We start from the raw sequence: 12,222 nt of genomic DNA, 5'->3' as shown, positions 1-12,222 counted from the left end.
CGGCTGGATGTATGAGCAAGAAAGGGGTAGCGTATGCATGTAAGCATGCAGGTGAAGCATCGATGGTAACCGGGTTAGAGGTTAGAACGACTTATAGCCGAATCGGGCCCTCGGTGCGTGCCGGGCTTCGCGTGCCGCGAGAACCAGCGGGGATCCGAGCCACGGCGGGTTCGAAAGGACCGCCGTGCGCGATCCACGCTGGGCCTCGCGTGGATCGGCCGCGTCCGGGCTCCACTAGGCGGAGCGGGCAGCCCGATAGGAAGGGTCGTCATGGCGACCACTTTCTATTGAGACGTGCCGGCAGGTCGAGATCGGGACATTGGATGGCTCCACGCCGAGGTGGTGCGTGGGATCTCGGGCCGGGTAAGCCCCCGTCCCTGCACCGAGTGCCGGACGCGTCCAGCCGCTGGCACAATACAACCCGCATTCATGGCTTGGCTGTACGAAGCCGAGCTTTAGAAGTTAATTGGCGCACCGAGAGGCATTAGTGAGTAGACTGTGTGATGAGGTTAGTGTTTTGGACCCAAAATTAGAAAAAAAGCAAAATTTGATGATTGGCAAAGGATTGGCAGTAATGATTGGCAGATGATGAGTAGTGATTGGCAAATTTTTAATTTGTTGAAATTTGATGTGCAAAATTGGTAGTGGGAGATGCCCGATGTGGTGGGATGGCAACTCTGTCATCCCTCACAAACGTGGGGCAAATGCGCTATAGATTATGGGGTGTATGGCAGTGGAAACTAGCCCGGGTGGGTTAGGTTATATTGTTAGGGATCTAGAGATGACATTAGGTAACGTTAAGTTTAGTTAGTGACTGATACCTGTAGTGGGGACGCAGGTAGTTTAGTGTGGATGATAATGACGAGGGAGCGCAATAGTTTAAAGGGACGACTGGGAAGCGCAAGTTTCAGAGGGGAGTAGTTAGATGAGATGATGCTGTGTGAGAACTGGACAGGTGTGTGGAGCAGTGTATGAGTAGTGAGTGTTGTGGATCAGCGCGAATGCGCTTGGGGAGAGAAGGGTGCAGGTGGCACCAGGTGTGAGAGCACAGGTGTGCAAGTACAGGTGTGTGGGATACATGGAGTATTGGAATGAGTGGTGTGGAGAGAGTTGGAGTAAGTGGTACGGAGTGGTGTGCATGGTGCGAAGGTGTGGATGGGGGAAGAGTGGACCCCTTTTCACGAGTACCCGGGGCGGGTAGTGTAAGTGTTAGGTAGAGGGTATAGGTAAATTGTGGTTGGATATTGGCATTTGTGGTGCGGTTGCAGAATGGTATTGTGGATGGGTGCATTAGTGTTGTGGAAATGGCTGGGCGTGTAGCCTGTTAGTGTATGTAGTTGGTTTGGGCACTCCACCACTGTGAGGATGTCGGCCAGGTGAGGCCGCAGGTGGGCTCTGGGAGCCGTTAGTGTCAGTGGGTGCCTGAGGATCCTTGGTGTGGATCGGGCAGCCCGTGCCAGAGAGGGCACTGAGGGGGTGAGAGTGCGAGAGGGCCTTCCCCAGTTAGTTAGGTTAGGGTGAGGAGCAGGTAAGCTCGGGTGGCAACTACAGTGGTGGAGGTGTGCAGGTGGGTAGACCTGCTGGGAGAGCTACACGTCACAGCCCAGAAATTGTGCGAGAGCACCGAGTGTTGAATCGGGGGAGTGAGACCCCAAATTGAGAAGCACCACAGTTTGGTCAATGGGAATTGGTTTTTAGAACCCATAGTGTAAGTTGGCCAATGGATTGGCAGGGAAAGACCCCGGGTAATGTAAAGTTGTTAAAGTCATTTAGGAAATAGTTAGGATTGATGAACCTGTCGCACCATATGCAGCCACTTAGCTGAGGTGATGATGATGACTCCACACCTGTGTTTCTTTGTTCTGTGTTGCAGGAAATAAGAATTGCTATTTGGATTTGTGAGATGCATCACGACGTGGATGAGACATTGGGGTGATTCCATCTCTCCCTCCTTAGGAGGGACTGATGATGAATTGGTGATGGCAAATTTTGATGTTAAGTTGGAGATGGCAAATTTGATTGGTTAGGAGGGAGAGAAGACGAATTTGGTTTACGGGAGGAACGGGGAAGACAGTAGGGACGTTTGTTGATGTGTAAAGTAGATGTTTATGGGTAGTGTTGTGTTTTGTGGATACAGTAAGGGGTAAGGGAGGGGCAATGTAGGTTACCTGGTGGGCGGGGGGGGGCGTACGGTAGGAACGTACCTGTCTCACCTGGTTCCCATGTGCCCCCAGTGTGCATCACCTTGTATTGCGTGCACTTTTGCGCCCTTACCACCTTACTCACTTGTCTTCTTCTTTTGTCTCCCACCTCCGAGGATCTGGCTTTGGGGCAGAGAGAGAGGAGAGAGAGGTGCTGGCTCCGCAGTTGTGGGCCTGTACTTTCGCTGCTTGCTGCCTGGATCGATACACCATATGGACCGCAATTTTTGTGGCCGCCCACCATGGACCGCAGTTCTTTTGCGGCCAAGCACCACCCGTTGATGGACCTCTGGGTCAACGTGGCACCTATGCCATACAGGTGAACCACTTATAGTTGGCCCCCCTGACGGCCACAATTTAGAAATGGACGCGGTTGGCGCCTTTCTTTATTTTTGAAGGAAGCCAGAACACCAAGTGGGCTCCAAGGCAAGACCAGCGGCAGAACATCGGCCGGCTGCGACACCACCGGTGACTATGAACATTTTATTGGTGCACCGGATGGTGCTGACTGTACATGATGGGGTGGTGCTTTTGGTGCTTGGATGGGGTGCTCTGCACATTATTAAAGGCCGTAAGGCCACAGAGCACTCGTGGGTTGGTGTATCGATGCTGGCATGCGTGCTCTCTCTCTATGCATAACATCTGCATGTGTTCCTCCAAAAACAGGTCCTGGATCGTCGTGTAAATATCAGTGTAGTCTTGTATAAATGATGCTCCCTACCGGCTATATGTTTAGTTTGAGGATTCTTTCCGCGATTCGGTTATCCTGTGGGTGTGTTTCTGTGAGGAGAAGGGTGCAACGTCGCAGGGGGACATATTTACTCATTTGTGAACATCTGTAAAACTGTCGCACTCAGGGTTGAGTTAATAGTAGAGGGAACTACATCTGAGTGCCACACTAACGTAGGTAAAAATTTATCGGGTCGGGACGCCCCGAGGTAGAGAAGGGTGCAATGTTGCGGATATGGGATTTGGCCTCCATCCATATCCGCTTGTAAATATTCCCCTATTTCCCCAATACTTCCCAACTATCCCCAATCCCCCATTCCCTAGTCCCATTTTCTGTAAACAACACTCTGTAGAACCGACCTTCCCCTATTTCCCCCATTAAATGTCACACCCAGGTTCACCGCATCTCACGTAGACAACTATAGGACATCTTGCTAGTTATTCTTAGTCTATGTCAGTTAAGGACTCGTTTCCATTAATTCTGACTCTTCGTTGCACCAGAATGTGATTGTATGGCACCGTTAGAAAGTTTAGGACCTCCCAATACCTCCCCGCAGCTCTTCCTCATGGTACAACAACAACAACAACAACAACAGCGGCGGCGGCGCGGGGAGTGTGCGTCCTCACTCCGGCTTGGTTAGCCGCCATTGAACATGTGCTCCGACGGGGTTACCATGCAGGGGCTCGCTGTCAGCTCCTCGTCAAGGGCGGAGCCCGGTAACCCCCCGCACCCAATGGAGGCGGCAGACCGATTCCATCTGGGGCGGAGACAACGGGCCGAGGGCGTGTCACTCCCCGCTGGGCATGCGCAGGACGAGGGAGGTGACGTCAGATGCGCCCCCAGCACGGAGAGAGAAGACGCCACCTCCAAGCGCTGAATACCTCCCCGCATCTCTGGACCGGACCGCGTTTGATTCTGCCCCTGAGCCAAGGTGCACCTTGTGCTATCGACTGCCTGCCCTTCCTTGCCATCAATCCCTGTGTAAGTCAGTCTTGTCCCGTTTGTCTGTGGTCTGTCGGGGATAAGATAAGACTGTGTCTAAGTGCCCATCTTTCTGTGCTTTACCTCTTACCGTGTAATCTACCCGTTTCTGCATCACCAATATTATATCCTCCTCCGGAGGTCTTGAGAACTGTACCCCTTGTGTCGTTGCATTTATCCCAGCCGTTGTGTCCTTTCCTTCATTGATTTAGCATAGCGCGACTTGGTCAACGTCGAGTGGAATCGGGCGGGATAGGGTTCTAATCGGGGAGTAACTGTGCGGACGCGGTAATACCAAACCGCTCGGTAAACTAACATCTAAAACCGCGTCTGTAACAATATATATATATATATATATATATATATATACATATTGTCGCGTCACCAGCGATTAAGACCGCTGGGTGACAAATGGCTGGACTTTTTTATTCCCGAGGCGGCAGCCGAATTTATGGCGGTAGTTTTACACGCGCGGGAATGACGGGATGTGAGACGTTTACTTGACGAAACACACAGGTTTATTCCCGAACCCAACAGCATGCAAACATGACAAGGAAAATTCAACAATAATGATTTCAATGTAAATAAACCAAAGAATGAAAATGAAGGCTGAGGTAACTCATTCAGCAGACAAGATAATGACCCCCTCTCAGACCGAGCGCTTGCCCCTAAATAGGCATCCAATATGCCCCATGCCTACGAAGGCTCTTCTTCTTCTTCATTTCACCACATTCGTGTATTTTATTTTTTCGGAGGATTTGGGCTCTGCTTTTTATCAACAGTGTTCCCATACAGTATGTTAAATACATCCACTGAGACAAGAGGGAAAGGGCCGGTCCATGGGGATGATCAGCATTCTGACAGTTGTTACGGCCTGAAGCACACCAGGCCAAGCATTCAATCAAACCGGCTTTATTTATAGGTTATAACAATCAAAATCTATTCCTATACATAAAGAAAGAGGAAACAAAGAAGGAAGAAGAGAGGGAAAAAACAGATTAGGCCAGCACGAGAGGGAAGAAGTAGGCAGCCAGGGCTGGAGGGTGCTGCTCATGTAAAGGACCGGGGCGACCTGAGGGAACCCCGCGGACTCCAGTCCGTCCCCAAGGGAGGACCTACAGTCCGGTAGTCCTGAAGATGTCAGAAGAGGAGAGACCTAGACGATGCGGATGTGAGCGGTACTGTATCCTCGCGTATCAACTTCAGGCCAGGTTGGGGATCCGAACTGGAGGAGCTGCAGCGAGAGTTCTAATAAGCACTGCATTCAAGGCAGGCCCCACAATAGGCCCCAATGTAGGCCCAGCAATAGGCCCCAATGCAGGCCCAGCGGTAGGCCCCAATGCAGGCCCAGCAGTAGGCCCCAATGCAGGCCCAGCGTTAGGCTCCAATGCAGGCCCAGCATTAGGCCCCAATGCAGGCCCTGTGGTAGCAAGAGTTTAATCAAAGTCAACCTTCAGGTAGAGAGGTGGCCGCAGGGGTTAATCAGGCACAACCTTCAGGTGGAGATATTGAAGCTGGAAACTACAAACACACCAAAAGGCACTCTACCATGAGCCCTCCTCCAAAATGGCCACTCCCACATCTGAATCAACTTCCTGGTCCCTTCCCTGTCCCGTCCCACAGCCAATCATAGGCTTTATATCCATGGGCCAAACCACTTGGTCTAACTCAGGAGGGGGAGGAGGAAGAAGAAAAGAAAGGACACAGACCGTAACACAGTGACCGCGCTGCGCTGACAAATGCGGGCAGCAGGGAAGAAGGGAGAAGGTTTGGCTCCCGACTAGCATTGAGGGGTACAAAGTACAACCACCGCAAAGAGGTGCCCCCGATAGTTGTTCATCTCCAGTTGTTTTGATGCGTTCTTTTAAAGAAACGGCCCTTCTCGAATATCATCCATTCTCCCCACCGATCCCCCCCCTCCCCTCTCCCCACCAATCCCCTCTCTCCTCTCCCCACCGATCCCGCCTCCCCTCTCCCCACCGATCCCCTCTCCCCTCTCCCCATCGATCCCCTCTCCACCGATCCCTCAACCCTGCCAACTCCCAGATGCTCCCGGTGGCTACGGTCCTGCTTGTACCGCTCATCTTTCTGAGACAATTTTGTCCAATCATTGTTGCACAAACACTGTCTGCCATAACAATGCCTTTTGTTGGTTGTTGATTCATATTCGTCGACATAGTGCTTCTGTCTGTCACACTCTGACCTCTGGTACACCTTTATAGAAAACTAGCAGGAGTACCTGGCGTTGCCCGGTGTCAATTTTTTCCCCTTTTTTGTGGGTGCCTAAAACACTTCCCTACACCTACTAAGGAAATTTTATATTTAATATTATAATAACAACACACACTAATTGGGGATCTACCATATAAAACACAATGTCAGTTTGTGTGTTTGTACAGATGTCTGCCCCCCTTCATAAAGGTAGGTCTTGAAGACCTTCTTAACACGAATGTGTGTTCACTGCGGTCTATTTTTGAGGATAAAACAAACTCGGAAAGACAGTTTCCATAAAAGAGTAATTATGTCTCTTCTATTGGAATTGTAGACGATGGCTTGCAAACCGAACCTCAATGGCGGTGTACAGAAGCGTTTTAAAATAACAATAAATTTGAGGTGCAGGGAGGTGAAATTTGCTGCACGTGATGTACAACGCGCACAGAGTAAACCGAGTGTTCATTTACATCCTTTGGATGTCTTATAAATGAATAAGATATAAGCACACCTGCCACTAGGCCGAGGCTTCAGACCTTGGCATGTTCACGAGGCTGCACCGTCAAATAAACTGTTCCAACCCGTCACTTTTGACGGGCTTTTTACTAGTAATTTAATATTACCTTTCACACAGCTACCTACCTCTGTTGTCGTATATAGATTGAGCATTCAATTCTCTTAACCGGTATTGGCTGCAGTACAAACCTTCAGAGAATGTCGGGGGCTGTAGCTCTGCTAAGCCTAATAGGCGGAGCCTATGCAACTGTTTGGCAGAAGAGCCTTAAAATGTAGATACTTCCGGGACTCCCTAAATGGGACTAGTAATAGCAACGAGGTGGGGAAGAGGGAGGGGGGGAGGGGGGTAAGCAGACAGGACAGTGCCAGGCAGGTATAGGTAAATCAAACAGGATTTCAGGTTGTATTCATGGCTGGGTAAATTAGAAATCAAAAGAAGTAGTTTTAACACTACACAGGAATTTAGTGAGGGCCCATCTAGAGTATTGTGCAGTTTTTGTCACCACAACCCAGGAAGGAAGTAGCTGCCATAGAGAGGGTTCAGCGCAGGGTGACTAGATTGATTCTGGGCCTAGCTATACTTAGCTATGAGGAGCAGCTGAAGGAGGCAGGCCTTTATAAATTACAAAGGAGGTGATTACGAGGGGATATGATAGAGATGTTTAAGATAATGAAAGGTGTACACAAAATAAGTATAAAAAATAGCCCCTCAAGTGGGCTGACGGTCATCTCTCGTAGCTAAAAGGTTAACAGACGGGTGGACGGACATCCGGACGTCATGACCCATTTTATAAAGAGAAGAGTGAAGACGGTAGTAAAGTAGGGTCTTTCACTCAGAGAGTGGATAATGCATGGAATGGTCTCCCTGGAAAGGTAGTGGCAGCAGAAACCGCAGATAAGTTTCAATTTGAATTGGACAGGTACCTGGAGGCATTCTAGGTAGAGGGGTAGAGGGGTGTTAGCAGGACTTTTCGGTATTTTGAGTATGGATGGATGATTGTGTGTATCTTTGCAGAGTGTTGTCTGCTGTGGGGGTCTCGTCAAGGAGTGGTGTAACGTTGATTCGTTTCTCACCCAAGAACAGCCTTCACCTGCCCTCCTCCTCACCGGAAAAGTAGGGGAAAAAACCCCCCAAAAAAACAAGAAACACCACAAAAAATAAATACTGGATACAAAATTTGTTTTTATTTCAATAATGAAAATGAATATATTTCCTTTGTTTATTTTGACACTGTTGGGATATCCCTGGACATTCCCCATTGTCCCATTGACATTCCTCCCGTCATGACGTCCATCCCGAAGGTGGATAGAGGTTATGTTTTTATACAAGGAATAGGCTCTTAGAAAACCTCGGATACAGAACAGATGCCTTAAACACAGCTTAAACAGCTTAAACACAGCTTAAACACTTAACTTAAACACAAAACTTAAACTTAAACTTAAATTAAACTTAAACTTAAACTTAAACTTAAACTTTAAACTTAAACTTAAACTTTAAACTTAAACTTAAACTTTAAACTTAAACTTAAACGTAAACTTAAACTTTAAACTTTAAACTTAAACTTAAACTTTAAACTTAAACTTAAACTTTAAACTTAAACTTAAACTTAAACTTAAACTTAAACTTAAACTTTAAACTTTAAACTTAAACTTAAACTTAAACTTAAACTTTAAACTTAAACTTAAACACTTAAACTTAAACACAGCTTAAACAGCTTAAACACAGCTTAAACACAGCTTAACAAAGGGAACAGCAGGAGAAAGGGGAAACGCCAACAGCGAGGCAGAGGGAGAAGGTAGACGGACAAACAAGGGATGCAGGTAACGATGAGGGGTAGGGCAGACAGTTTGGAGAGCAAGGTGGGATGCCAGACTGTATGTTGAAAACTCGAGATTTGTCCAGAGAGACGGTCCTGATCTCATGTCTGACATTGAGGACCTCCATCCATTGTTGGGAGAGTAGAAGCAGCATGTCCAAGGTAGAGTGACATGGCCTGAATCCAAATTGATGATCTGAGATGAGGCTGTTGGAGAAAAGGAATTATTCTATGTCACCTGCAATGATGGGTCCACCCCCTGCATCTTCACCTTCCCCTCATTCCTCCCCACACATATTGTTTGTCCAACTCTCCCTCGATTTTATCCTTCAACCCTGCTGTTAGTGTTTCCCCTTCACTTTCTACCGTTTCGTCCTGATCCGTTCGCTTTTGCCGCTCTTCCATGAGCCTTGACTTTACATGTAAAACATGGCACACCTGAGCTGGTCACCACATACAAGGCTTTCATCCACAGCTCAATGGAATACTGCTCTCCCGTCTGGGCTGGTGCTCCTGCCTCACACCTAGCTCGGCTTCACGCTGTTGAAACCAAAGCTTTCAGAATCATTGGATCTCCCGTGATGAAGCTATCTCCGAGGGCCTTTCACTCACTCACCGCAGGCAGGTTGGTGGTCTTTCTGTCCTCTACCGACTCCTCTCCGGCCTTGCTCCCCCAGCTCTCTCTGGGCTCTGTCCCCCAAATATTCCTACAGGATGCACAAGATCTGCCTGCAACCCTCTTATGGTTAAACGGCCAAAATCAAGACCCTCTGCTCACCTTCACTCCTTCATTCCTCTTTTCTCCCGCCTCTGGAACAAACTCCCTCACTCTCTTCAATCCCACTCCTCCCTCCATGTCTTTAAAACAGCTGTTCACCACCATCTCTTATCCTCTCCAATCCAAAACCTTGAGCTCTTTGTAACGTATTATTCTGACTTGTATTTGCATTGTTGTTGTGGTTTATCGGACGCGCTTATTCGTCAGACACGAGTGAATCATCACCGCGTCAATAAACGCGCTTTCCGCTTCCGGCACGATGGAGTCTGCTTGAGTTCGTTACATGGTGTCAGAAGTTCGTTGATATTCACGCCATAAGCCGCCATTCGTCTCCATAAATATGGCATCTCCGAACTTTGATCATCCCTCGATCGACTGGGAGAGTCTGGATCTCTACCAGGAGTTTTGCCGGTTCAGAAATCACGTCAGTTTTGTCTTGTCAGGGCCGCTCGCAGACATAACGAAGCCTCGTCAAGCAGGATGGCTCGGGACGTGGATCGGCGAACAAGGTCGTCAAATCTACCAAACTCTATCTTGGGAGGAAGGAGAGAAAGACGACCCGCAGGAAGTGCTGAACAAATTCCAGAACTATGTGCAGCCCAGAAAGAACAAAAGAGTTGCCAGACACCGACTGAAACAAAGGCGCCAGCGGAGTGGTGAGTCTTTTGATCATTTCATAAAAGATCTGAGGATAATTCTCATGGATTGCGATTACCAAGACCCAGACGACATAATCGTCGATTGCATCATTGATGGCAGCCATGATAAGAGGGTCCAAGAGAAATTACTCGATAGGGGTGAGGAGCTCTCACTAGCTAAAGCTATAGAAATTGGCCAACAGCTAGAGCTCTCGCAGAAACATATGAGAATAGTCCGAGATGAAGATGCTCTCATCTCAGCCCTCAGATCTGTAAACGAACGAACTCAGCACCAGACTCAACGTTGTAAGAGCAAGCCTGATAGGCATACACAAGCCACCGAGCTGTTCAAAGCTGAGAATCGGTTTCGGAATGACGGTCCCTGCAGCAAATGTGGCCAGTCAGTGCACAGGCAAGCCAAGTGTCCAGCAATTAATTCTAGCTGCTCCTACTGCAAGAAGCCTGGTCACTGGTTTGCGGCGTGTCGGAAGAGACTGCGCGACCTAAAGTCCCTTGATGAGGAGACCAGTCTAGATCATGTAGATCTTCCTCAAGAACTCGTCAAGGAATCTGACATTTTAAGGATCTCCGCTCTACAACCAAGCATCAATACGGCTACTCATGACAAGTGGGCACAGACCGTCACGTTGCTGGGTCAGCCGACTCGGTTCCGGATTGACACGGGTGCAAGGTGCAACACACTAACACTCAACGACTACCAGTTAGTCCAGCACCTCACAGGCGATCTACAATCGTCGCATAAAGTTCTTAAAACATACTCGAACCATACTATCCATCCTGTCGGTACCGTGACACTCCCTCTCTCTCACAAAAACAAGACCGTTAGAGCCAGTTTTGAGGTCATTGACCTCGATCAGGAGAATGTAATGTCAGGCGCTACCTCGGAAGCCCTAGGCCTCATTGTCAAGCTCGATAAGTTGTCTCTTGTTCAGCCTCTAGTCAATGTGTCTCAGGAAGCAGTAATCTCTGAGTTTCCCGAAGTTGCCAAGACAACTGGAACTCTTCCCGGAACTTATCGGATCAAGCTTGTAGAAGGGTCACAGGGAGTAGTTCACGCTCCTCGCAGACAGCCTGCAGCATTGAGAGAGCAAATAGTTGACAAGCTACAAGAGATGGTCACCGAAGGTCACATCGCGAAGGTAGAACGACCGACTGAGTGGGTGAGTTCCATGGTAGTAGCTCTTCGCAACGGCAAAGTCCGCATCTGTATAGACCCCAAAGACTTAAACAAGTGCACAAAACGTGAGCACTACCCAATGAGAACTGTTCAGGAAGTTTTAGCTCAAATCCCTGGAGCCAAAGTATTTTCTGTGCTTGACGCCCGCAGTGGGTTCATGCAAATTCGCCTTGACGAGCCTTCTTCATTCTTGACCACGTTCAATACACCTGTAGGGAGATACCGCTGGCTGCGTCTCCCTTATGGATTGAGGTGCTCGCCGGAGATATTCCAGCGAATCATGGACCAGATGCTAGAAGGGATAGAATGGGCAACAGCGGTAATGGATGACATTTTAGTTGCTGGTCGTGACATCACCCACCACGACTGTGTACTGAAGCGAGTTATGCAACGAGCTACAAGTTATAACCTGCAACTAAACTTCCGAAAATGCCTCATCCGGCGAACCTCAGTCCCTTATGTAGGCCACCTGCTTACTGCAGAAGGAGTGCTACCAGATCCATTCAAGACGAAGGCAGTTGAGAAAATGCCACGTCCAACAGACAAACAAGGCGTCAAGCGTTTCCTTGGATTCGTTCAGTATTTAGGGAAGTTTATCCCCAACCTAAGTGACACAAGCAAGCCTCTCCGTGATCTCTGCAAGGCGGACGTGGAGTTCTCCTGGCAGTCAGCTCAGGAGCTGTCCTTCAAGAAGCTGAAGCAAGCATGTATTTCGGCCCCGGTCCTTCAGTACTACGATGTAAGTCAGCCAGTTGAAATACAAGCCGATGCCAGCCAAAACGCTGTAGGAGCCTGTTTGCTCCAGAATGGCAACCCTATAGCGTTCACATCACGCAGTATGACCGATACTGAGTGTCGCTACGCTATGATTGAGAAGGAAATGCTCTCAATCGTCCATGCAACAGAAGCATTTCACTACTATATCTTTGGAAAATCAGTAGTGGTATATAATGACCATAAACCCCTTGAGGAAATCTTCAAGAAGCCTCTCCTATCTTCTCCCATGCGTTTACAGCGTATGTTGCTCAAGCTTCAACGGTATGACTTGGAGGTTAACTACTGCCGTGGTTCTGAGATGGTGCTCCCCGACACATTGTCCCGTGCACCTCTACCGGACACCGACTCAGAAGCTGGGAAAGACCTTGAGCCTGT

This window comes from Myxine glutinosa, chromosome 2 (genome assembly GCF_964187855.1).
Source record: "Myxine glutinosa chromosome 2, kmMyxGlut1.1, whole genome shotgun sequence".
Taxonomy (NCBI): Eukaryota; Metazoa; Chordata; class Myxini; order Myxiniformes; family Myxinidae; genus Myxine; species Myxine glutinosa.
Note: the sequence above shows the minus strand (reverse complement) of the source record.